The sequence below is a fragment of the Lissotriton vulgaris genome, chromosome 6, assembly GCF_964263255.1.
Source record: "Lissotriton vulgaris chromosome 6, aLisVul1.2, whole genome shotgun sequence".
In the NCBI taxonomy this organism is placed as follows: Eukaryota; Metazoa; Chordata; class Amphibia; order Caudata; family Salamandridae; genus Lissotriton; species Lissotriton vulgaris.
The window spans coordinates 137307535-137319559 of record NC_141694.1 but is presented as its reverse complement, the minus strand read 5'-3'; the positions used below and the strand labels follow the sequence as shown (position 1 = coordinate 137319559).

The following is a 12025-nucleotide window of genomic DNA, read 5'->3' as shown; positions in this document are numbered from 1 at the left end:
AGGTCGCCTGCTCCCCCGCGGTTAACCGCAGAGCCGTGCTGCTGTAATCACAAACCCTCCGATCCTCCAAGGACCCCCCCACGAACCTCCCGTCTACAGCAGCTGCCCTGCAACTAATAGGACTGCAAACCTCCTGCTGACCGTTATTGTTGTCCACACCAAGATGAGGGCGAGAACTGGCACCTACTAGCCACGCTGACGCGCCTGCCTGGTCCGAAAGCCAGTGGCGCCCATCGTCGCCGGCACACGCAGCAACACCCTGCTGGCTGCGCAGGGGCCGTTGCATACCCTAATACCCCTCTGACCTTAGGAACTACCACGAACTAGGAAGCGCTTCGCTACCAAGACCCCCGGAGAACTCTGTCTGGCTAATAGTCTCGTTGCTCTGCCCATGTCCGGAGGGGTAAGAACACGCACTGGCACTGAGGGTGCCCTACCGAAAGGGAAGACTGACAAGACATTGTGGGAAATGGATGCCGACCAGGTGACCACGAGGCTGGATAGCATGCTCGCTGCCATGGAACGCCTAGAAGAATCACTCCAGTTGACCCGAACTTCATTGGAAACTAAAATAGACGGTGTCGCTATTGACCTAACCCACCTAAGGGAAGATCATAAAAAACTGGCAGATTGTACCAAGGTCCTGGAGGGAACGGTGACAGATCTTGAGCCCCGAGTCAGTCAGACGGACAAACATATACGGGACCTTCTGAACAGGGTCGAATTTTTGGAAGACCGTGCCGAGGATGCGGAAGGGCGGGCACGGAGAAACAACATCAGACTCATGGGAATACCGGAAAAATGGGAAGACAACAATCCCACCCACCATGTAGAAGACTGGCTGAGGACCATACTGCCGGAAGGCACGCTTTCGCCCTACTTTGTGGTGGAAAGGGCACACGAGTACCGACAAGGCCACTTCCCACGGGCTCCAACCCGAGACCATTGCTCCTCCGGATATTAATCTACCGCGACCGTGATTCCGTCCTGCGGGAGGCTAGAAGACTTGGAGAAATTCGCATAGACAATGCCACGGTGATGTTCTTCCCAGACTACACTGTCCAAGTGCAACGTCAAAGACATTCCTTCCTTGAGGTGAAAAGACGGCTACGCACTACAGGTATCAAATATTCCCTCCTTTTCCCCGCAAAGTTGAGGGTGGTGGCACGAGATAAAACTTACTTCTTTACTAGCCCTGAAGAAACGGACGCCTGGCTTGATGGCGGCACTGACACGGCACCCAGGCAAACACAGGATCTAGCGGCGAGATCACGGGCACGTGGACCGAGGCTTCGCCGTAGGAATAGAGGGCCTCAGACTCATCGCCCGGAAGAAGCGGCCCGCCGCTCCCCGCCCGCGGAACAGATTATTCAGGAGCAGCAAGATGCACTCCGCAGGGTCACCGAACTTAGCAGCTCCCCGACGTCAGGTGCCGCGCAGGGCGCCAGCCCACGGATGATCCCGAGCGATAATGAAGCCATCTATGGGATACCGGATTCTCAACTTTCCGTAGATCTACCAGATATCATACCACAGACAGCAGACCTACTCAATTGAGATCACACAAGGAGCCCTGGCTGAGCTCGCCAGAATGACGGCGTTCTGAATATGGCCTGGATGTACGCTGCTGTGCCGTTGAAGCTTGGTGACGTCGGGGGCAGCTTCCTTGCCCCCGGGTCGGACAGCGGAGATCGGACGCAGTAATTATTGCTCCAGTCACCCGAACACTGACACGGTGCTGTAGGGTGAGGGCCTCCCTAAACCTTCACTACCCATCGGCTTTTTCCCATGGGAGACTGACCACGCCTATGGCTTGGGATATGAGGCCTAATTTACTTTGTTCCAGAACGGCTTACTAGCCCGGGACTCCTGCATTGCAGGCTAAGCTACATTCGCCCAACAAACTCTGGCAGCGCGATGCCTAAACCGAATGACCCAGGGAGGGACGGTGATCTCCCTCTTTATACAGGTTGCTGTACTGCTGAAACTGTGCCTAGCACGTAACACCCCCTAGACTTGAAAGGTTGTTCCTCTCGATCGAGAGTATGGACGGTGGCATGTTCGGCTACTGCCCTTTTGGTATTTACCAATGGTTCACCCCCCTCTGGTTAACTTTATTATTTAATCACAACCCTTTTTGTGTATTCCCAGGATATGATATTCGTGTCAATGGAGATGGCTTTAGATGTGATCGGTGGGGGTGTGTGGCGGGTCCGGGGTCAGCTAATGTAATGGGGGGGGGGGGGGGGGGACTGCCTGAATTGATACTATGACTGCGATAAAAATTTGCACCTGGAACATTAGAGGCATGCACACGCCGTTCTCGCCGCTATCAAATATTCTCATACCTCAAAAGACACCGAGTCCAAATAGCGCTATTGCAGGAAACACACTTGAACAAGACGGAAGCGCTAGCGCTACACCGTCGATGGAGGGGGCAATTGTACGCTACAAAATAATCCTCATATGCCCGTGGGGCGCTGCTATGGGTAAGGCCGGGCACTCCCTTTGCAATGACACATTCTCACGCCGACTCGGAGGGCAGGTATGTGCTTGTACACGGCCGTTTAGATGGGCAACCTGTGGTTCTGGCATCCATATACTCTCCAAATATAGACCAGGGGGGCTTTCTTACACATCTATCAGAGAAACTGGCACCCTGGCATGGAGTTCCCTGGATACTCGGGGGCGATTACAATTGCATACTGGACGCAACACTAGACTGTTCTGCTCCACCCCGACCTGATGCCCCGTCTTGTGGCACCATGAGGGCGCTCATTCAGTGGGCAGCACAGTGGGACCTACAGGACGCCTGGCGCACTCGCAACCCCAATACCAGGGTGTACTCCTACTACTCTGGGGCACACACACTGCATGTACGCCTAGACAGATACATGGTGTCATCTGAACTGTTGCCCCTCATTGCAGACACACAGTATCTGGGCCGAACACATTCAGACCATAACCCACATACACTAGACATAACATGGGAACGCCCACACCCACCCATTCCTACTTGGCGATTACAGCCCGCCCTATTGCTAGACACCCCCCTTCCGAGACTCCCTACAAGCCTGTGTAGTGCAATACTTTGCAGATAATTCTGGCACAGCGTCCTCCCCACAGATTGAATGGGACGCCTTTAAGGTTGTGATTAGGGGGCATTGCCTGGACACACAGGGACATATGCAGAAAAAACTGGAGGAAGACCTGCAACGAGTGGAGGCTGATTTACTCTGCAGAGAGCAGAAGGCGTTGACAGGAGCCAATGGGCCGCTACTTACGGACCGTGAGGAACACACACGACTGCTGGAGCGGCTATGTCACCTTAACTCGGCGCGCACACATCACCTTAGCGACAAACCCTGGAAACTATTGGCCTGGCTTGTCAGACAGGAAGACCGCACTACACCAGTGACTGCCATTCACCCGGCTGAGGAAGGGGTGGTATACACTCAGAGCAAAATACACTGAGCTTTCGTGCGACACAACCGGGCTTTATACCGGTCTCAGCTGAGAGTCTCAACTGAAGCTATCAAAGATTATCTCTCAGATATACAACTACCACCCCTCACAGCTGCGCAGCAGGGAGACCTGGAGGTGCCACTCACGACGGAGGACATGCGCGAAGCCATATTTGCTCTTTCCAATGGCAAATCGCCTGGCCCAGATGGGCTGCCCGCCGAATTTTTTAAAACCTGCTCAGAAATCATAATCCCAGAGCTGCTAAAAGTGTACACTGCTTCAATAGATGACTCGGCGCTTCCTACCACGCTCAATGAGGCCACTCTCGTCTCGCTCCTGAAGCCCGGCAGGGACGACACGAACATGGGCTCATACAGACCTCTTGCCCTGTTAAACACCGATTACAAAATCTTCACTTTTATCTTAGCTCGACGCCTAGCCACTGTGGTCTCTACCCTTGTCCATCGTGACCAGAACGGCTTCGTACCTGCGCGAAGCACCTCTTACAATATCCGCCGCCTCTTCCGGGTACAGGAAGCTGCTACGCTATGCTGGCCAAGATCAGGGTGCCTGGTGCTGGACCTTGAGAAAGCCTTTGATTCTGTGGAATGGCCCTACCTCAAGGCAGTGCTGGAAAAATTCAACCTGGGAGACGCATGCGTCGACATGGTTGGATTACTCTACCAGAGACCCATTGTGCGAATGCGAACAGGCGGGCTACTGTCGGATAAAGTGGAAGTGCGTAGAGGAACTCGACAGGGCTGCCCCCTGTCGCCACTCCTCTTTTCCCTGGCCATAGAGCCCCTTGTGGCAATATTGCGGGTGCGAGAAACGGACTGGGGGATCCCGATGGCAGATGGCTTACATGTGGTCTCGCTTTATGAGGACGACCTGCTTCTGTATGTGCGTGACCTCGCCTGGGTGCCGTGCTTATTATCAGACATATTCCAGACTTTTGAGGAAGTGTCGGGACTGAGGGTCAACTGGGCCAAGTCCGGAGTATACTCGTTTGGTCCAGACATACAGGAGTGCGATGTTCGCTTCAGTGGTGTTAGGCTGGCCTGGTATCCCACTACGTTCAAATACCTCGGGATGCATATCAATAGAGACCCGTCAGACATAATGGAGGGTAACTTGATGCGTGCAATCTCCTCGTTGCGCGCACAAATGGCCTTCTGGAAGACACTGCCCCTAAATGTGCCTAGCCGGATAGCACTGTCCAAAATGATAGTGTTGCCAAGGCTGTTAAACCACTTTGCCAACATTCCGCTATATGTCCCTGCCCGAGTGTTCCATGACCTAGACATTATGACCCGGAACCTAATCTGGAACGCTGGGCGACCTTGCGTTGCATTGACGAAACTCTATTCGCCCACCGAGGCTGGAGGGTTGGCAGTCCCCAATTTAGAATTATATTATCTTGCGGCACAGCTGCAATGGGTGTCGCACTGGCTGGGTGGCAAAAATCTGGAGGACACCACCACCGACGCCACTGTATGGACCCATACACAAATATGCGCGCTGTTCCACCCCCTGACCAAGGGACCCCGCCCGTTACCATTACATGTGGCGGTGGCTCGCAAATGCTTCCTACGTAGTGTGAAACTGACCCGAGAAGTCAAACCTTATGCTCCCTCTGCTGGGCACCCCCAGGCAGGGCAGAATGGTGACATTGCCCATGCTGGAGAACAGGACTATGGCTGGTGTGGAAACAGCGGGCGACTTTTATGTAGATGTAACTATGCTCCCTTTTGAAGATCTGGCAGAGAGCACAGGCTTACCAGCTGGACAATTCCTTCTTCATGCGTCAATATTGCGCACATACACAGAATCCTGGGGTGATATACGCGAGGAATTGCCAATGCACCATCTCATGCAGTACCTGCATGTCATGGGCAACGGCTCCCATATTATACACTGGCTAGCACAGGCCCTTCTCGTGCATATGCAGCGATCCACGCAGCCATTGCGAGATAAGTGGGCGACCTCCCGAGGGAGGGAATGGACGGACAAGGAATGGACAATGGTATTAGCCAGCCCCGTAAATATCCCACGCAACTCCTGTTTCAAGATAATACAGTTTTATATATTGCACCAGGCATATCTGTCACCAGATAAGATTAATAGGTATTTCACGACCTCCACCTCCAGCTGTCCCCGATGTAATCTGACAGGCGCAGACATTTTACATATGCTCTGGCATTGCCCCACTCTTACCACATACTGGAATGAGGTGACATCCCTCTTGACGCGAAGTGCTGGCACAGGCCTGCCCCACACATGGGAAGCATGCATCCTGGGGTTGTATAAGAGGACCAAATTGAATAAAGTACCGGCCAGATTCTGGGACCTAGGGCTCATTACTGCCAAGCGCATGCTCACCAAACACTGGAAGAAGAGGGAACCTCTGCTCACTAAGTACTGGTGCATTTCCTTTCTTAACTGGGCGGGGCTGAAAGCACCACACTACATCGAGAAGAAACAGCAGGTTTGAGGAAGTTTCCAATTGCGCAACTTTGGGACGACACCTCGAGTTCCTTCAAATAGGAAAGCGCCACTAGAGGGCTCATTTAGACGATGGCGCACTTGAAGAGACACACACCAAGGAGACACGGTGACACCACGGGAATAGGCTGTATTGTCCCCCTGACACCTGCGAGCCACGGGGCTGGCGCTGTGGCGCCTCCCGGCTGGTGGTGTCTCGACCACCCCTGTCCCATTGAGCAACAATTGCAATGTACACCTGCCATACTGGCCGCGGATCCGGACACTCGCCTACACGACTGTACACTGACACACCTCATGACACAGTACTCCCAACGACACGTCCTATCCGCCCTATATTCCCCCTTTTCTATTTTCCATTTCTTTTTTCCCGTTTCACTCGGAGATCACTTCGGTGCACCCGAAACCTTCACTTTTTCACGGTTTATTACCCTGTTTGGCCCTTTGTCCTCGATTGGGACTAGTTTGGAAGTTAATGTGGCAGACCCAACTGCCATACTTGTTACATTTTTGAATATATTGACTCGGAGGTTTGGACACATCCAATGTTCGATATCCCTGATCACACGACACATCTGGCGCTAAGGCACGCTGTCAGCCACACATGAAGTGAACACGCAAAAGAGTCACAAATCCATGCCACCTCCTACAGGAGTTCACCAAACAATATCCAGAGAATGCATTGCCCTACATCTAGAGTGTTATCACGTACAATGCAGCTATATTACCAAACAGTATTGCTCTAGCCTCACTGTTACATGACTTGATGCATGTAGAAATTCTCTTATGTACAATGCAACTGTATTACCTTCATGTGCTGAAATTTCTCTTGTGCAAATGTATATGAAAAGATACTTACCGTTTTATATTGGCAATGTATATCCATGTATCGACTGATTGTTTACATAAATCAATAAAATATATTCAAACAAAAAAAAATCGAAGACAAAGCTGCCTTTGCCCGCAGGAGATATGCCTGGATGATATTGAGCGGCTATAAATTACTTGGGTCACAGGCATACTTCAATTTGGGGTACTCCAGGAAGACCAAAGAACAGTTCTTAAAATACAGGCTAGGAATCCTGCCAGTCATTCCGCACCTTCCACCTTGGCAGAGGGAGAAATGTGGAAACACATGCAGACTATGTGGGACGGTACTGAGGATATGGAACACCTAATCTGCTCCTGCACCAAATTAAAGGAGGAAAGGGTAGGATTACTTAAAGCGCACTTTAACGAACTAGGGATTCGAACTCTGAGACATGCTGTGATTGCATGCTTCGACCCCAAGCACCTGCAGATAAATGGGAAGCTAGTGAAATTCCAGTCAATAGTGGAATCTAAACAAGGAAGAGCTGTGCCCTGTGCAAATGCCAAAACCACATAAGGAAGTTTAAACTTAACACAACTGAAAATTTTGAGCATTGAACCTCTTTAGAAGAAGCTGAATAAAGGTGCATTTATATTAGAGACTTTTTAGTTTTTAGAAATGCATTTCTCTTGTCTTAATATGTATAATTTTTTTTAACGTGTACTTTTGTAATGGTTTTAATTAATCAAAAACAATAAATGACTTACTCAAGTTAATATATTGTGTGATTATGCATTTATTAAGCTCCTTATTGGATGTCTTTCAGTATCTGGTTTGATAGCTCAGCTATCGCCATATCTTGTGTGATAAACCAAAAAAGAGCTCTTTAAGAATCCCAACTGAAAGAGGGTATTTGGCTCCACTACTCTGTTTATCTTGAGTACAGCATTTATGTGGTGCTGTCAAGAAAGAGCTCTTGTTGCTCCCAAATGGCTCCTGGGTGGTGTTTTCACACCTAACATGGCTGCCCAATTGAAATGCAGTGGCATGGCTGTGTACAGGTAGAAGACCCCCCCCCCCACACACACACACACACACACACACAATGATGTGATTGTACTGGCTAAGAGTATTGCTGTGTGAGCCAGCAGCAGTATTACTGGTAGAAGTATTGGTAAATAGAGCTTCTCAAAAGGGGATTCATATCATACAAAATGGCTGCTCCATCCAGCCTGATGACACAGTGGCATATGGTCTTCCCAAACTAGCACTCCAGAAGTACTGGCCACTGCAGCCTTAAACTCTGTTTACTCTCCCCAACTTCACTGGCTCCCTAACAGCCTGTCCCCATCTCCAAGATGATGTGTGGCCTCTACACGCTCTCCCCTCCTGTAGCAGCACCTACAGAGTGCTATTACAATACAGGCCAATGGGGCCAAGTGCCGCTCTACATCATTGCTTCAGAATTGGCAAAACAGCACGTCTGACCATAGGTGCCTCCCCTTTCCGTCTCAATGGTTGTTATTAAAGCCAATGAGGCTCAATGCAGGGCCAATAAGTACCTCTCGAGCTTGTGCTTTCTCCCCCTATCTGCACCACACCCTTAGCCACCAGTCTCCTCTAAGTTCCCGCACCAGCTCACAACCACTGTTTCAGAGCTTAAGCCTTAGCTGTTGGGCTGCCCCCCCCCTCCTGCAGCCTTCAGCTGCTTTCACCCCTCACTTTTGGCTGATCCCCAAGACCTAAGACCGATCCCACCTCCCAAACCACCCGCCAGAGGGTCAGCTCAATCTTCTATCCAGTTCTATCCCCCAGCCTCAGTACACTCTCCCCTCTTGCACTGGACTTTAAGTTACGCATGAACAAGCATTTAGTACTGCACGAAGAGCATATATTCTGTGGGTGCATTTGTAGAGGAATATGCATGTTCAGGAGTGTTAGGTAATTTAATGTGTGCTGTGTTAGAGGTGTGCCTGTGTTAGTGCTGGGTAACAGTGAGTGCAGAGTGAGCAGTGTAAGTGCAGGATGAAAGGTGTGCCTGTGTAAGTGCACAGCAGAATCCCTGCCCACCCAAGGACCTACTTAATGCAGGCTGCAGCATGACCGCGCTGCTGATGTGCAGAAGGCGTGACAAAGGCAAGCTCGCCTGTACCCATCTGTGCCTGGCACGCACCCAGCGCCGCGAACCCAGGCCCTTCCACCCCCCAAGATACAGCATTGCCATGCTTTACACTTTCAACCTCACAACATACACTGCCACTGTGACGACCCACGCTCCTAGGTATGACCTTTCACCTGTACCCACTGCAACTTCACCTGCCACAACACATACAGCAGCCCATTGACCAGACCCACCCTGAACACACCACAGACACCACCTGAACAAAAACACCAGCTCTTATTTGGCCTTCTCAGCACTCACTCACTATGCAAATGCACCGCGGAAATTTGGGACCTTGTCCCCACCCTCACATCCAATGTCCTCTTCCTCTCTGGACCCGGCTCAATCCCACTTCCACGCACAACATTGCCAGCGCAATACCCAGAGGATACAAGATCACCCATCGTAACCGCATCAACAAGACTGGTGGAGGGACAGCCATCACACACAAGAAAATCATCCAATGCACTACCACAAATGACATAGCCCCAGCAACGGAACACCTCAACTTCTGACTCCAAACAAACAGCAAAACCAACATCAGGGGCACCCTCACCTACCGGCCTCCAGGACATGTCCAGCCTTCTGCAATTTCATCGCCCTCCTCGCCACAGACTCCAACAACTACATTTTCCTCGGTGACCTCAACTCCCATCTCGACGACCACAATGACATCAACACTACCAACCTCCCCAACAGCATGAACAACATTGGACTCACCCAACTCGTCCTCCACCCCTCACACATTGCAGGCCACACACTAGACCACATCTTCACCGCCAGCGACTGTATCGGGTACAGCTACACCAAAGAACTCACTGGGAACGACCACTCCATTATCCACATCAACATCACCAGCTCACAGGCCTCCGCCCCCAGTCTTCGCAACGCTCCCTACCGCAGCTGGAGCAGAGTCTCAAAGGACACATAAATCAATGCCCTCAACACCACCCACCCCATCTCCTCGAACAACCTAGACCAGAACTTCAGCAGCCTCCACAATTGGGTCACGAACTGCGCTGATGGCGTCGCTCCTATCAGCCACAGCACCCACAGAAGTTCCACCAAGCAGGCTAGCTGGTACACTGAAGACATGAGAGCCTCAAACAACTGGAAAGGAGATGGCACACCAGCAAGGACAAGGCCAACAAGACTGCCTTCAAGACAGCCCTCAACCTCTACCACAGACAGTTGAGAGAATTGAAGAAAAAGGCCTTTGCCTCATGCATTGACTCTAGCTCCAATAACAGCAAAGAACTCTTCAACATTGTCAAAGAATTCTCGAACGCCTCAGTTGCAACAGACAACATTACCCCCTCACAGGAACTCGATAACAACCTTACAAACGTCTTCCTCAATAAGATTGGCAACAGAAACTTCAAGCCCAAGGTCACCGACTTCAAGCAACACAACAACGCGATACCACCACAGACATCCGACTAACCAAATGGAGCCACCTAGCCCCACAGAACACCGCCTCCATCATGAACTCTGTCCACTCAAGGGCCCAAACTAACCGATGCCCTCACCACATCTTTAACGTAGGCGTAGCCAGAATCAGCCACATTCTCACCACCTTGTTCAACACCCCATTTGCCACTGCCATCTTGCCCTAGGACTAGAAACACTCAGAAGTCAACGGCCTACTAAAGAAGCCGTCAGCAGACCCTAGCTAACTCCACAAACCTTGGACCTAGTGCCTGTGGCGGCAAGGAAGATCCTGGTCCATGCCTTGGTGACGTCGCCCCTGGACTATGGCAACATCCTCTATCTAGGCGCGACGACCAAGTGAGTGCAGAATGCGGCAGCCCACCTAATCCTGATGTGCCCGAGAAGGTCGTCTGCTAGGGCAGCTCGGGCTGCGCTACCCTGGCTCCCGATAAAAGAAAGAGTCATTTTCAAGGCACTCTGTGTCCGTCACCGGATCTTGCAGGGAAATGCCCCTTCGTATTTGTCGGATCTTTTGACCCCCTATGTCCCCACCCATCAGCTGAAGTCAGGTGGGGTAGGTTTGGTGTGTGTACCTGCTATCAAGAAAGCCAGGATGGGAGGCCGGTCTTTCCGCCTACTGGCCACCAAGCAATGGAATGCCCTCCCGATGGATCTCCGGATGGAGGCCCAGAAGAGCTGCTTTAGGAAAAAATTAAAAACGTTCCTCTTTCCCCGAGGGAAGTAGGGGGTGGTAGTGGGAAACTGAATCATGGCTAACTCTACAACAGCACGGAGACACACTGTCTTAGTGTAACCATTGCGCTTTATAAATGTTCCCATTATTATTATCATTATTATATATTCTATTTGCGGCACAGTATTTATGTCTGATACACAGCAGTCCCTTACTCGTTGGATTCGAGCTAGCCTGGCAGATGAGGGGTGTTACCCGAAACCGGTCCCAGGATGCTTGTTTCCGGCCCAGGCAAGACCTGGCTTGGCAGTTCGGGCTGGACTGTTCCCATGAGGCACAGGGTCAAGACTGATTTGCATATGGCTGGGTCTAAACTGGGGGGTGAAGTGAGCTAAAGAACGATGATGAATTCAACCCAGATCTGTGACTGGGGGTGGGTGTTTGAAAAGTTTCAGCGCTCCGTCCATCATCACCTTGTGTTTGCTTTGATACACAATCTGTCCTAGTCAGACCTTCCCACATTGGCCCCAGGATTTTGTGGGCAAGCTTGGCAAATTTTGGGGCAAACAAATAACAAATTTGCAGTATTTTTTCAAGCGCTTGGCAAAAAAATGACTGCTTTTCTGTGTGGTCTGTTACTTCTGGAGACTCTGGCAAGTCACAGTCTGTGACCTGATTGGAACATAGGGCAGCAGGGTTGGGAAGATGCAGGTGCCTGGGGGATGGTGGCCAGATGAGGCTTGTGAGGGGAGGGCCAGTTTAGTTGTAGGAGAAGGAGGGCACACGGGGAGTGGGCATAGAAGGCATTGGGCAGGAGGGACACGGTGATGGAGGGAGAGAGGGCAGGTGAAACTGTGCAAGAGAGGAGGCAGGTCGGATTTCCGGTGGTGCAGAAGGCCCACAGGCAGGCCACTGTGGGGAGGAGGTGGGTACATTTTAAAGACTAATAGGGGATCGG

At 51.2% G+C, this 12025-nt stretch overlaps 2 protein-coding genes across 3 annotated transcripts in view; both read left to right on the top strand.

Moving 5' to 3' along the window:
* LOC147706908 (mechanosensitive cation channel TMEM63A-like) overlaps positions 1-12025 on the top strand; it is a 926114-nt gene that overhangs the window by 387428 nt on the left and 526661 nt on the right. The window lies entirely within an intron of this gene.
* LOC147706910 (mechanosensitive cation channel TMEM63A-like) overlaps positions 1-12025 on the top strand; it is a 403911-nt gene that overhangs the window by 387381 nt on the left and 4505 nt on the right. The window lies entirely within an intron of this gene.